Below are 15,011 nucleotides of genomic sequence, written 5' to 3'. Positions count from 1 at the left end.
CACTTGGTCAAACCTTCCTACAGTTAGGGCCAAAACTGGAGTTCCCTCTCGATAAATGAGAAATCCACCTTCAGATTAGGTAATCAAACCTTTCGGCAGTTAGGGTTATCTGAAGAGTTGTTTGTTTTTTAAAGTGGAGATCTCACTTTGAGTTTCTTTTGCATCTGGAGATAGAATATAAAATTTTTCCTCTCCATCATCGGGTTCGTCTTTACCCCAAGAGAAGACACCACCTTCCAACACCAAAATCCATGCCTTACGCGCATGGGGGACTTTATCTTGATCCCTAAATAGAGATAAGTCTGCATCTAACACATGTTGCAGGGTGGTCCATTCCCGTGAAAACGACCAAGTCTACGTATTCAACACCGTAGCACCAAAAATCCATACCTTTCATGCATGGGGAATTTTATCCCGAATCCTAAACAGGGATAAGTCAGCGCCTAACTCGCGTTGTTGGTTAGTCTTTTACCACAAAAAGGATAAAAGCCTACGTATTCAATATCATGGTAGACCATTATTAATAACACTAGTCTTTTACCACAAAAAGGATAAAAGCCTACGTATTCAATATCATGGTAGACCATTATTAATAACACCAAATGCCTGACACGCATGGGGACTTTTATCCCGAACCCTAAGAAGGGATAAGTCAGCGCCTAACACACGTTGCCAGTTAGTCTTTTACCATAAAAAGGACAAAAGCCTATGTATTCAACATCGTGGCAGACTGTTATTGTTGCCAGTTAGTCTTTTACCATAAAAAGGACAAAAGCCTATGTATTCAACATCGTGGCAGACTGTTATTAATAACGCCAAAATCCGTGCCTGACACGTAACAAAAGCCTATGTATTCAACATCGTGGCAGACTGTTATTAATAACGCCAAAATCCGTGCCTGACACGTACGAGGAATTTTATCCCGAATCTTAAGCAAGGATAAGTCAACGCCTAACACACATTGCTGGTTAGTCTTTTACCTTAAAAATGATAAAAGCCCATGTATTCAACATCGTGACAGGCCATTATTAATAATGCTAAAATCCGTGCCTCACACACATAGGGAATTTTATCCCGAATCCTAAGTAGGGATAAGTCAGCGCCTAACACGCGTTGCCGGTTAGTCTTTTACCATAGAAAAGACAAAATCCTACGTATTCAACATCGTGACAGGCTGTTATTAATAACACAAAAATCCATTCCTTACACGCATGGAAAATTTTATCTCGAATCCTAAGTAGAGATAAGTCAACGTCTAACACGCGTTGCCGGTTAACCTTTCTCCGTGAAAAGAACACCAAGATTCACGTCTGGGGGATGTTATCCTAATCCCTAAATAGAGATAAGTCTATGCCTAACACGTGTAGTCGGTTAGTGTTTCCCCGTAAAAAGGACGAAGCCTATGTATTCAATATCATAGCACCAAGTCTAAGATAGTTCATTCTCGTAGCACAACGTCACATGTGAAACGGATTTAGATAATTCATATGCAAGACTGATTCAAATGATAATCAGTAAAGACATATCAAATACGTTGATATGTCTAACACGTGTTGTCGGTTACATTTGGGTCAATGATTGTGATGAAGGGCGTCAGAAGGAGTAACTTATACTATTTGCTTAGGAGCACGGTGATTAATAGTGCTCTGACGACTTCATTGGATTTGGCTAGATTGTGGCGTAGTTTGGTGCTGGGGTATTTGATTGGTGATGTCGTGCATAGGTTGTTGAGGAGTGCTTTGACCTGCAGATGGAAGTCCTTTGAGCACATTGGGATGAGCAAGACCGTGGTGGAGTTTGGTACTTCTATCCATCAAGTGAGGGGTCTTTTAGAATGTGTTTACTCAGGCATTTGGGGGCCTTCCAAGGAGGCATCATTGGAGGTAATCGTTTTGTAGTTTTTGTGGTTGGTGATTGTTCTAGGCATTATTGGGTCACGACCAGTTCCCCTTGGTGTAAAGTCCTAGAAGTCAATAACAATTGGAAGAAGTGTATTGGCAGAAAGGTAACTCGTTGTTCTAGCTTTGGTAGGGGTCCTTTCTTGCGTTTGTGCCGAGCTCATGGCAACTTGAAACACTTCATTGGTGAGGAGACTTTGGGGCGACGAGATAAAATGACAGTTTCGATGAGTCGTTCCTTTCTGGAGGAGGATCGGTGTTGGTTGTCGAGCATTGGTTCTGGCTCTAGAGTTTCGACATATTTGGGTCATCTTAGTCATAGGTCACCGACTGCTGCATTAGGAGTTATTGGATCTGGTGGAGCTGCTTCAGATTTTGGTTGGCGTCGGATATTTGGTTACCCAGCATTTGGTCACATCGAGGATGTGAGATTTAATTCGATTGCGTGTTTAGGATTCGGAGGCTTATTTGGTTATCGTTTGGGAGCTTTTAATTTTTTTCTGAGCAGAGCAGGAATGTCACTTTTGACTCTCAGCAGGTGGAGAGTGTTGATCAGGTCGTTTGGATATCGCAGCAGGTGGAGGGTGATGCTACATCACGTTGGGTGGAACTTATTCCACATACTCTAGATCATACTGCGTCATTTGGAATTCCAGCTGAGGTGGCACAGGTTGGGGATTATTTGATTTCGGATGTAGATGATGGATTGTTTTTGGATTCGGTTGTAGCTGGTGGACATGATTTGGATACGGCCATTGGTTCAACTCAGATGGAGGTGTTTGATTTGTATAAGTTTGGGGCCGCTATCAGTTACAGATCAGTTGGCAATATTGGGGAAGAGTTGCTGACTTTTCTATTTGATTGAGGGTCTTTGGAGGCCGTTTGGGTGAACTACGTGAATGCTTGATTCCTTAGGCAAGAGGATACATAGGCAGTCTTAATGATGCAGCCGATTTGGTGAGTGACATCGACGTTTGGGTGAGTGTTCGCACTCCGTTTGGGTCTCAACTTGTGTGGACGGAATCCGTTATCATGAGTCCGTTGCCATGGCATACTGGATGTAATAAGTAAAGCATTTGGCTTAGTTGGTGTCGGTTCAGTTTTTGGTAGAAACTTCGCCGAGGTGGAGAATTGGAGAAACCGTGAACGATTTGGTGAAGAACATGTTTTGAAGACTGTAGGAGTCACACTTGGATCTTCACGGCAGACTGCGGCGAAAGGCCGGTCGACCGCGATCGTGCACAGGCCTGAGTATGTGCCTGGATTTGGCGCGGTCGACCACCGCGGTCGACCGCGAGACCCTGTAAGTGATTTTGGGCTCTGTCGTTTGTCGCGATCGACCGCCGCGGTCGATCGCCAGACCCTGTAAGCGTTTTTCAGGTTCTGTTGTTGGTCACGGTCGACCGTGACGGTCGACCGCGTAGTGGGTCAGGCCCATATGTTGGTTTCCTGTTCTTATTTGGTTTTGGTGTTTGTATAAATACCAATACACGTTCTAGGATTTCTTAAAACAAGAGTTTGGAATATTTGGAGCACAGAAAAGAGATATTTCTGAGCTATTTGATTAGGGTTTATTTGGAGAGATTAAGAGCTTTGTTGGTGAGATTAGTTTGTTCCTTCGAGTGATTTGTAATCTCAAGTTGTACTCTTCTTCTCTATTAGTGGAAACCCCATCCCCTTCTTGCCCCGTGGACATAGGCAATTGCCGAACCACGTTAAAATTGGTGTTTTATTTGTGCATTGATTTTGGTTGGTTTTGGTCCTCTTTGATCGGCGTTTGGTTTGGTTCCTCAACACGGTTTTCAACAATAATTAGTATCAGATCACAACAGAAAGTTCATAAGAAAGTTATTTTCTCTTGTTTGGTTATTTTTCTGAGAAAAAGATGAAGGAAATTATCACAACATAATTTTAGTTCATACTTTTTGGAATTAGATTTAGATTTTAAACAATTTACAAAAAACAATTAAATTAAATTGTGATTCCATTCTAACATATTTTTAAAAAATTTACAAGTTATCGAACACATTTGCACAATCTTAACTCAAGAAAATTGAGTCAAATTTATGATGACTCTAATTTGCATATAATCTTATATGGTTTTAGACTTGCAAGTTATTCAAAATGATGTAGTTCAAACATATCATTCAAAATCAGTATCATTCATATCATGAGAAGTAACAAGTTAATAAACATGTATTTAGAAAAAAAATGGGCAATTTCCTAACACAAAAACGTGAGTGGCCATCAACATCAAGTTTGTAAATATTAACAAGCAGAAGCACAACCACAACTCCACTAATTAAAGAATAATATTTCTCACACATAATATTTGAAGAAAGAAAGGTCAATGAAAGAACAAAAGCAAATTTAAAGTAAGTGTCATAATATTCCTAATATAAAGTAAAATCCATTTCTAGTCACAAAGTCTATTACAATCAATTTCATATAGAAATATTAACCAACAAAATCTATTACAATCAATTTCATATAGAAAATCTTAACCAAAGAGAGAGAGATAAATCTGCCAAAGTCCTTGATTTTTTACTTTAGTGAGCCATTAAAACATCAATCTCACATCCTTCATCCCCTGAAATTAATTCAAAAAAATTCAAATAAGTACAATATAAACATCAAAAACCTATAAAATGAAGTCTCAATATTCTTTTAGAAGAAAAACGAAACTACCACTCATCGTGTCATTGTTCCTTTCTCAAGACTAATCAATAGAATATTAAAACATGATAAGAAAGATACTTCAACTACTTTTTCTCAAGAACTAAATGGAAACAACTACAAGAGTTATGAAAGTAAAAAAAATAAAAAAAAGGTGAGCCAAAGAAATTCAATTGCGGAATCAATTTAAAAAAGGTGAGCCCAATTAACTTAATTTAGTTAAGATGGATATATGAACAATTAGGAGAAACATGAACTATAACATGTTGCATGCAAAACGCAGTGTGAAACATAAGAGAAATGAAGCTGAGACTACTGCTCCAGTCATTCATCATGTTGCATGCAAAACGCAGTGTGAAACATAAGAGAAATGAAGCTGAGACTACTGCTCCAGTCATTCATCAAAACAAGTCCAAAAATATGGTCAGCTGCTTGATTAATATCCATAGGTTTGCCTAATTCATTTCCGCAACCAACTATAGCAGCCTGGAAGCAATATGGAGACCAATTAAAAAGATGACCACTGAAATACAGTAATATGATGGTCTCTCAGCATGCAACAAAACTTTATAACTGAGATACAATAAAACAAGTTAAAGGCTTCCCTGGAACAATGGGGGTATTTAAACTCGAAACGGAGGGCGAGGTGTCCTTAAACCTAAGTCTAAAAACATCAATCTATAAGGAATATTTAAAAAGAATAAAATTCTAACTACTCAGTAAAGACTAACCATCTCAAGCTCAAAATCCAACTTATGTGTAGGTCCGAAATATGGTGGAGAGTTTCCTTTGGGGTGACCTTGACCTCTGGAAAGAAAAAAGAAGAGGGGCCTATATTAATCAAAAGTAATAACATACAGAACTCATCTCAGCAGGGATTCTTGAGAATAAAAGCTAGAAAGTATACTATCTGCATTGAATCTATTGATAGGGAAGCTAACTAAATAAAACAGGCATCATCTTTCATCACAATTGTGGTTTTTTGTGTAGTTGAAGAGAATTTAACAGGGTATCAAAGTCGCACAGATTTAGATACAATTGGAAAAGCATTCCAAAACCATTTTTGAGGCAACCTAGTGGAATGTCACGCAACATCAGAGCTTGGGTGAAGGATAAGGGAATTGAGGAATTGCCAAACTGTACTTGGAAATCCAGAAAAGTGCATTCATTATCTCTTCTGAGATTGATCAACATGTAATTAAGCCCTGTTGATTAAAAAATTAAGATGATACATTGAAAGATGTATGTCATCCCTGAAACTGAGGAATTGCTAAACTAACCTCGCGGAAGATAGCACCACACTACTTTTAAAATTCAGTGCACGGTACAACATAGAGGATATAGGGAGAACATACTTTGATATTTGGAGTATCACATTACTCTCTCAAGAGAGACCATGCCCTTGGTCCGTTATGATGTTCTCTGTTGTGTGGCAGAGAACCGTTCGCTCATCTTCTTTTGTCTACAAATTTAAACACTTTCTATAGTAAGCACATCACAAAATAAACCCTAAGGTTCATTGATGCGGCATAAACATGTACCAAAAATATTACAAGTGCACAACTGTGTCAAGTTATAATATAAAGATATCGATCCCACGAGAAAGGTGTTTTGTAGGAGAAAATATAAAATCGGTTCTTATATTGTGTTCGTGACAAATAGGAGTGATGAGTGAATGTGATTGTGGAGAGATAATAAGAGTGAAAGTGATAGTGTGTAAATCAATGAGTTTGAGAGTGGATGTGAGTAAAAATAAATGTGATCAACAAGGCAAGAAAGAAGAATGAATAAAATCAAGAATGAAAATAAAATTCAAGAAAGTAAAGATGGTGGATTCAATTAAAGATATGGGTAATCTAGAATTGAATCCACTTATTAGAAAAGGGTGATTCCTAAGAGGATTCTAGCCTAAAGGCAAATCAAAGAAAATAAAAAAAAACAAAAAAAAAAACTAAACCCAAGAGGGTTCTAGCCTCAAGGTGAATAGTACAAGAAATTAAAATCTAACTACAAAATAAATTATAAAATCTGAACTACAAAATAAATTGTAAGAATTAAATGCACGAAAATAAATCTAATCTATAAGCATGAAATAAATCTAAGGTAAGAGGGTTCTAGCCTCTTGGCTATTTAACAAGAAAATAAAATCTAACTATAAGTATAGAAATAAATCTAAACTAATAAGCAATAAAAAAGAAATAAAAGAGAAAAGAAAATACAAACCTCCAAATAATTCTTCATCTCCATCTTCATCATCCAACAAAGAGAAGAAATATTTAAAGTGGTGAAAAAATTATTATTATTAATTGCAACAAAAAGTTACAATTTTGGAAGGCCTTCTCAATTAAGAGTAGCCCTCCTCTCCAAAAGGAGTTACAAAAATTTTCACACCTCTAACCCCTCAACCTGTAATTAAAGATAAAAACAATTATTAGTGATAAATTTATTCATATAAACTAGATAATAAGGGTATAAAATTATAATAAAATATGATTATCAAATACCTCCACACCTAAACTTTTGCTAGTCCTCTAGCAAAGAAAGAAAAATGAAAGAAAACCTAACTCACTTTCTCAGGAATCACGGTTATATTTAGCGCATACAACAAGCTTTTAAACCCCTAGGTTACCCTAGTGGACGAGTTGTAGTCTCGTGGGGGTTTAGAGTGAATATACCCACAAAATTCGATCATCTTGCCAAATTAAAGAAGTTAGTAAATAACTAAATTTACTTGATAATTGAAGCTAGTTATTACTCAAGAAAACATTTTTATATATAACTCTAAGGTATATTTCCTAGAAAATCTTCTCATTATAGCATTACAAAACCAAACCAAACTTAGAAATTTGATTTAAAAGTTTTGAAAAGAACATGCTAACTCTTTGTTTAAAATAATATTCAAGTTGCTTGATCTAAAAATATTTTCCAAGACCATATATACAAATATAACTATATATAAAACATTTATTAGTATTTTATTTTTTTAACTCTTTCTTCCTTGGTGATTTTTTTCTACTTTAACGGGCTTTCTAAGCGATCATTTAACGAGTTTTGGGCCAATGAATCCTAACCCAATTGGGCTTAGGTCATTAAGTATGGAAATACTCCTTTGGCTTAATTACTCGGTCAACTTAGGCTTTATAAGATAGAATCACCTTGAATTTAAGAGTTTTTTTCTTTTGGTGCCCATTTTTCGCACTCTTCTTTTGTAACTTTTTTTAAATGTATATGTATATATATTCTGAAAAATATGTAAGTCAAGACACTTTGAAAAAATATTTTTAACTCTAAGCTAAGCATGCATACATTCTATTATTTTAAATAAAAATCTAAGTTAAGGCTTAAGTGAAGTATAGTACTTTGAAAATCATTTCTTAAGAAATTTATTTAGAGTTATCATAAAAGGTAAACTTGAGTAAATAATAAACTAGAGATTAGAAAATTTAAAATTTATCAAATAAATTAATTATCACATAACTCTATCAATTTGGCAAGTGACGATATTTTTTTATAATTTTTTTAAGGAAAAGGAAAAAAATGACAAAAATGCAACTAAAATGTAAAATAAAGAGAAAAAAATAACTAATTCCCACCCCCACACCTAAATTTTGTATTGTCCTCAATGCAAACTCTATGATGTACAAAGTAAAGCAGATAAGAAGTGAAGTACTTATATTTGATCAGCTGATAAAATCTGTAATTACCTTTGGTCTGAGGTGGATAGAATCAAAAATTTATTATTCTCTTCTTCTTTTTTTTCCTTTTTTTTTCATTTTTTCCTTTTTTTACAACTAAACAAGAAACTCTCAAATAAGAGAAGAATAAATTCTTTTTATTATTCTAAAATAAACAAAATAAATAATGTAGAATGAAGTGTTCAACACGAAGAGCTCGTATTCTACATTGAATCCTACCTTATTGTTGAAAATTCTTCCTCGAATTTTAAATAAATTCAGAATGATATAATCAATAATGTAAAATTCCAAGAATTTTTGAGTGTTCAAAAATTCTTGCAACAAAGTAAGGTAGGTATTATTGGTGTCATGCATTTTCTATTTCTTAATGAACTTAGACTCTTGAAATGTGAAGTTTTGTTTTCTAACAACCAATTCTTCTGTAGAGTTCTGAAAATTTGGTTATTGATTATTCTCTAAGAATCTAAGTTCATCAAGAAAGAGCTCTTCAAAATTTAATTCAAAGCAACAAATGTTTAACATAGTTTCATTATTCTCAAGGACCTAATCTGCTTCTTCTAAAAACTCTAACTCTTCATCAAAAATTTTCTCAAAACTCAAATCAGACTCTTCTTCTTCTTCTTCTTTTTCTTCTGATCTTTCCTGAATGTAATTTATTTCTAGAGGCTGATTATTAAGTTGGTCCCCTAGATTAAAAATATTAAGATCAGCAGTCAAATTCCCAAAGGACAGCTTCATTTGACCAGTTCTACAGTTGATGAGAGCATTAGAAGTGGCTAAGAAAGGTTTTTCTAAGATAACAGATGTCTGTCCTTTGGGATTAGAAACAGGCTGTGTTTCCAAGACTACAAAATCAACTGGAAAAATAAAATCTCCAACCTTAATCAGAACATCCTCTAACTCACCCATAGGGACCTTAACAGATCTATCAGCCAACTGTATGGTGCATTTCATTGGGTTCAGTACACCTAGACCCAATTGCTGGTAGACTGAATATGAAAGAAAATTGACACTGGCCCCTAAGTTTAAAAGCGCCTTATCAATGTGAGTATTACCAATAATACATGAAATGATAGGGGAACCTGGATCTTTACGTTTCAAAGGTATGGGATTTGATAGCATTTCACTGATATTGGCAGCTAAAAAGACTTTCTTTGGAACATTTATTCTCCTCTTCTTAGTGCATAATTCTTTTAAAAATTTAGCATAAGATGGAATTTGTTCAATTACATCTAAGAGAGGAATGTTGACCTTAACCTTCTTGAATGTTTCTAGGATCTTCTCCTCCTGAGGAGAGTGTTTCCTATGCCTGAGTCTATCTGGAAAGGGAGCAACTGGTCTAAATCTATCAAAAGCAGGATCAGGTTCGGGTTCAGGTTCTTGATCATCTGAGGAGGGTGATTGTTGAATAGATTCATCAGAAGGAGAAGGAGAAGGAATTTGTATTGGATCAAGAGTTTGACTTGGAGGAGTTCTTACTTGATTATCGACCTGTCTACCTGACCGAAGTGAGTGGATTGCATTCACTTGAGCTTCATAGGATGAACTGCATCTTGTGTCTTTAAGGTTGACCACGGGTTGACTCGAAAATTTTCCTTTCTCTCTTTCACTCACGGTACTAGCTAGTTTACCAAGTTGGGATTCTAATCTAGCTATAGCTTGAGTGTTGGAGTTGAGCATTTGTCCAGTTGATTGCATGAAGGAATTCAGAGTGCTAGACGTTTGAGTCAACATATTCGTGGTTTGAGTGGAGGCCTTAATTATGGTTTCCAAACCTCTTTCCAAGACATTGAGGCGTTTATCCTGATCTGGATTGTGAGGAGTCTGAATTACAGCTTGATGAAGAGGAGACTAATTTTGATACGATAGATTGTGTTGTTGAAATTGTGGATGAGAATTGAAAGGAACTGTGTTTCCCCTAGGAAAATGTTGGGTCGAAGTGGGAGTGAAGTTTTGAGTTCCAAGAGAATTTCCTTGATTCCATGCAAAGTTGGGATGATTTATCCAACCTGGATTGTAGGTTGGAGAAAATGGATCATTTCTAGGGCGCTAGAATGCGGCGTTCATCTGTTCTAATGCATGATTGTTTCCTAGGAGAGAGCATTCCTCTGAAACATGGGTATGAGACTAACAATTATGACATCCTTGGGTAGAAACATGATTGATTTGAGCTGGAGCTCGTTCCTTAATTTCTAAGCCTTCTAACCTCCGCAGAATTGTCGCCATCTTTGCTTCAGAAGAAATGTTTGACTCCAAGGAAGGACCACTAGACTTAAAATTGGGAACTGATGAAACCCTATTATCACAGTGTTCCTATTGCATTGTTTTCTCGGATAGACTCTCTAGAAATTCTCAAGCTTTGTCGGCGTTTTTCCTCATGAAATCCCCGTGGTATATTGATTCTAAGGAAGTTTTTGCAGAGTAATCTAATCCCTCATAAATTATTTGGCACAATCGCAATTTTTCTAAACCGTGATGAGGACATTGGATGAGAAGATCTTTAAATTGGTCAAAATACTTCCAAAACGGTTCTCCCGGGATAATTTTAAAATTCATGATGTTGTTTCTTAGCTTCACCGTTTTATGGATAGGAAAAAATTTCTTAAGAAAAATGGTGATAAATTCCTTCCAAGTAGTGATGGAATTTACGGATAAGCTATACAGCCATTTTTTTGCTTTGTCTTTGAGAGCAAATGAAATAAATCTAAGTTTGATCGCATCTTCTATTAATTCTCTCATTTTAATCATAATACACACTTCCTAAAATTCCGAGATAAAAATATATGCATCTTCTGTTTCATTTCCAAGGAATTTGGGAAGCATGTTTATATAATACGGTCTAAGCTCAAAATTTATTCTATTTGTTTCGGGGAGCCTAATGCAAGAGGGGATTGCATTCCTAATGGGATAGCACATATCTTGAAGAACGGGTAGATTAGGATGCTCCATTTCGATGATTAGTTCAAAGCGAATTAATCGATGTGTATTATCCCTAATCCACGGTTGCATACACCAAAACTATTTTTTTATACTTTTTTTTATAAAAGTTAGTTTTTTTAATGGAAAAAGAGGAAAATCCTCACTAAACAAATTAAAATTAATCACTTTTCAATCACTCTAACTCTAGGGTTAAGCCTAACTCAACTAGACTAGCTCCTAACCAAAAACTCTTAAAGTGAAAAGATTAAAGTTTTACCCGGGTAGTTTGCTAGGTAAGGATAGTACTAGAGGGTGATCAGAGATTAATTAAGTACCTCGTTCCTTGCGGAGCACTTTACGCAACCCCTAAACCTTATCTTAGACACCAACTAATCCAAGAAAATTTAAACTGGTTCACTTAAGGATTTCTTGTTCTTTATTGAGCTCGAGTCCTTAGGGCCAACGCCTAGTGAGTTTTATTAGGTTTGGGTGGTGTAGTGAGAAATTAGTGATTTTTGGGCTAAGGGAAGGGTGATAAAATCCCTCACCTTATCTTGAATATGGGGTTTTTTCCTTAAAAATATATTTAAGTGTGTGCCAAATCAAGATGCTCAAATCACTTGGTGAATTCCTACTAACAATATGAAATACAACCCTATGAATTAAAAGCAACTAAAAAGGATGGAAAAGAATTTTTTTTAATTAGGGTTAACAATCAAACAAATGAGAGGGGGGAAATTATTTGAATTTATTATCTTGATAGTAAATGTCAAAGTGAATGATGGATTTTATTATGGTCAACAAAAAAAAATCTCTTTTTTTCTAAATCCTAATTGTCTCTAATTGTGAAGCTAACTAAAAAGGGTGGAATTGAAAACGCTAGACCTAATTGTCTCTAATTGTGAAGCTAACTAAAAAGGGTGGAATTGAAAACGCTAGAAAGAAGACTTACCCAAAAGCAAATCTTCAAATCCTAGCTAACTAAAAAGGGTGGAATTGAAAACGCTAGAAAGAAGACTTACCCAAAAGCAAATCTTCAAATCCTTATTCTCCAATCCGTGATCTTCAAGCTCCAAGCGTTTCCTTCACAATAAACACACAAGTTAAGGAACCAAAATAATTAAAACCTACTTAAGCACTTTCCCCAACAATGGCACCAAAAACTTGATGCGGCATAAACATGTACCAAAAATATTGCAAGTGCACAACTGTATCAAGTTATAGTATAAAGATATCGATCTCACGAGGAAGGTGTTTTGTAGGAGAAAATATAAAATCGGTTCTTATGTTGTGTTCGTGACAAATAGGAGTGATGAGTGAATGTGATTGTGGAGAGATAATGAGAGTGAAAGTGATAGTGTGTAAATCAATGTGTTTGAGAGTGGATGTGAGTAAAAATAAATGTGATCAACAAGGCAAGAAAGAAGAATGAATAAAATCAAGAATGAAAATAAAATTCAAGAAAGTAAAGATGGCGGATTCAATTAAAGATATTGGTAATTTAGAATTAAATCCACTTCTTAGAAAATGGTGATTCCCTAGAGGGTTCTAGCCTTAAGGCGAATCAAAGAAAATAAAAATAAACAAAAAAAAAACTAAACCCAAGAGGGTTCTAGCCTCAAGGTAAATAGTGCAAGAAATTAAAATCTAACTACAAAATAAATTGCAAAATCTGAACTATAAAATAAATTACAAGAATTAAATATACGAAAATAAATATAATCTATAAGCATAAAATAAATCTAAGGCAAGAGGGTTCTAGCCTCTTGGCTATTTAACAAGAAAATAAAATCTAACAACAAGCATAGAAATAAATCTAAACTAATAAGCAATAAAAAAGAAATAAAAGAGAAAAGAAAATACAAACCTCTAAAAAATTCTTCATCTCCATCTTCATCATCCAACAAAGAGAAGAAATATTTAAAGTGGTGAAAAAATTATTTTATTAATTGTAACAAAAGTTACAAATTTAGAAGACCTTCTCAATTAAGAGTGACCCTCCTCTCCAAATGGAGTTACAAAAAATTTCACACCTCTAACCCCTCACTCTCTACCCCTATTTATAGTAAACATCAGTGAATGAGAGCCATTGGATCGAAATATTATCCAAAAACCATGAATTTTAGCCTTAGATTCGTAACAGAATGACGATGGCATCGATACCCAGTGTGCTGCAATTGTATTCCGCAGCTTCTTCTTCTTTTATGCTTTGGGCTTGGGCTTCTTTGGCATTTCTTCTTCTTTTGGTCTTTCATGCTTGAGTTCTTCATTTAATTAGTGAGCTTTGTTGAGAGAAGAGATATTAGGCTTTTATTTTTGATTAACCTGTAATTAAAGATAAAATTAATTACTAGTGATAAATTTATTCATATAAACTAGATAATGAGGGTATAAAATTGTAATAAAATATGATTATCATTCTTAGTCAAAGGTAAAGAAGGGATGCAATCTCACTGAAATATAACATTTATATTTTCTAACAATTTTACTACAAATTATTAATCTCGCATTGAAATAAGAACTAAAAGTATCACTCGGTAACTTGGAGAGAGAGACAATACTATAACCAGATTTAGAAATCATAGTTAGTCTTCCTTTTAGTTTTTAGACATATCACCTACATATTAAGTTTGCATCTTTTAACGCTTGCACACGGATGATTAAAGGAAATTTAAACAGAAACATAGAGTTGATTACCAAATTTTAAAAAGAAAGATTTACTTTGATTTCACTCTTACACTAACATTATAGCTTTATATATGTACACAGATTTTGTATAGGATTAAACAAACATAGGTTAATCTTGAAAAGAGTGAACTATTACAATTAAATAAAGTTGGAATCTACATACGCACAAATTTACAGGAACATTATGATAGCGTGTCTAAACTAAATCTTGAAAAGAGGGAGCTCTTACAATTAAATAAAGTTGGAATCTACATACACACAACTTTATATGAATATTGTGATAGCGTGTCTAAACTCTGCAAGAACTTCAAAACTAACATAAAAAAAGTACTGATATTTAGTTTGAACATTACGAAGGAATGGAATTTATACATTTGTAGTGATGTCCCAAATACCATAACCCAGTAGTTTTGTTAAATTACCATATTCATCAAGACTCCGAAGAACTAGATTTATTAGTTTGTATACAACAATTCCTTGATAAATCACCAAAATGCTAAAACTAACTCTACCATTGATACTGGGAATTAATCAACAGCTTACTAATTTCATTGCAATTACCCTAATGATCCCATAGAATTCTGTGACTCACGAACAGTGGAGTACTATGTTTACAAACATTAAATATCAAAGAAATTACCTTTCAATAAAACAAATCAAAAGGAGTAAAAATAATCCTATAGAATTCCTTTTTCAAGAGCTTACATATAAAAATTGTTCCTTCTCCAGTTTGAGTGAAGAAAATATTACACTTAAAAGTCGCTCAATTTACGAACAAAAAAAATAATCCTATAAACTTCGCTAGAATCCTCTGAACAACAAAAAACAATCTCTAGCCATGAATCACGAACAACATTCTCTAAAATTTTATAATAAAAAATCTGAGCAAAGAAATTATACCTTCCAAAAACCATAATAGCGGTCTTAACATAAGTCGCGACCATATCCTCGACGTCGACGCATTCTCAGGATCCTTTGGGAAATCCATAGTAATCAGCTAGTGATTATAATCACAACCCTCGAACAAGATATCATCAGTCCCAATCTCCGACTCCTTGCTATCAAATCACCGGTCCATCAACATCGGCGACGAATGAAATGATTGGGATCAGATAAGGGAGTGATGCTTCAAGGT

This window comes from Asparagus officinalis, chromosome 1, assembly GCF_001876935.1.
Source record: "Asparagus officinalis chromosome 1, Aspof.V1, whole genome shotgun sequence".
In the NCBI taxonomy this organism is placed as follows: domain Eukaryota; kingdom Viridiplantae; phylum Streptophyta; class Magnoliopsida; order Asparagales; family Asparagaceae; genus Asparagus; species Asparagus officinalis.
The sequence above is the reverse complement of the archived record's forward strand: the minus strand, read 5'-3'. Positions refer to the sequence as shown.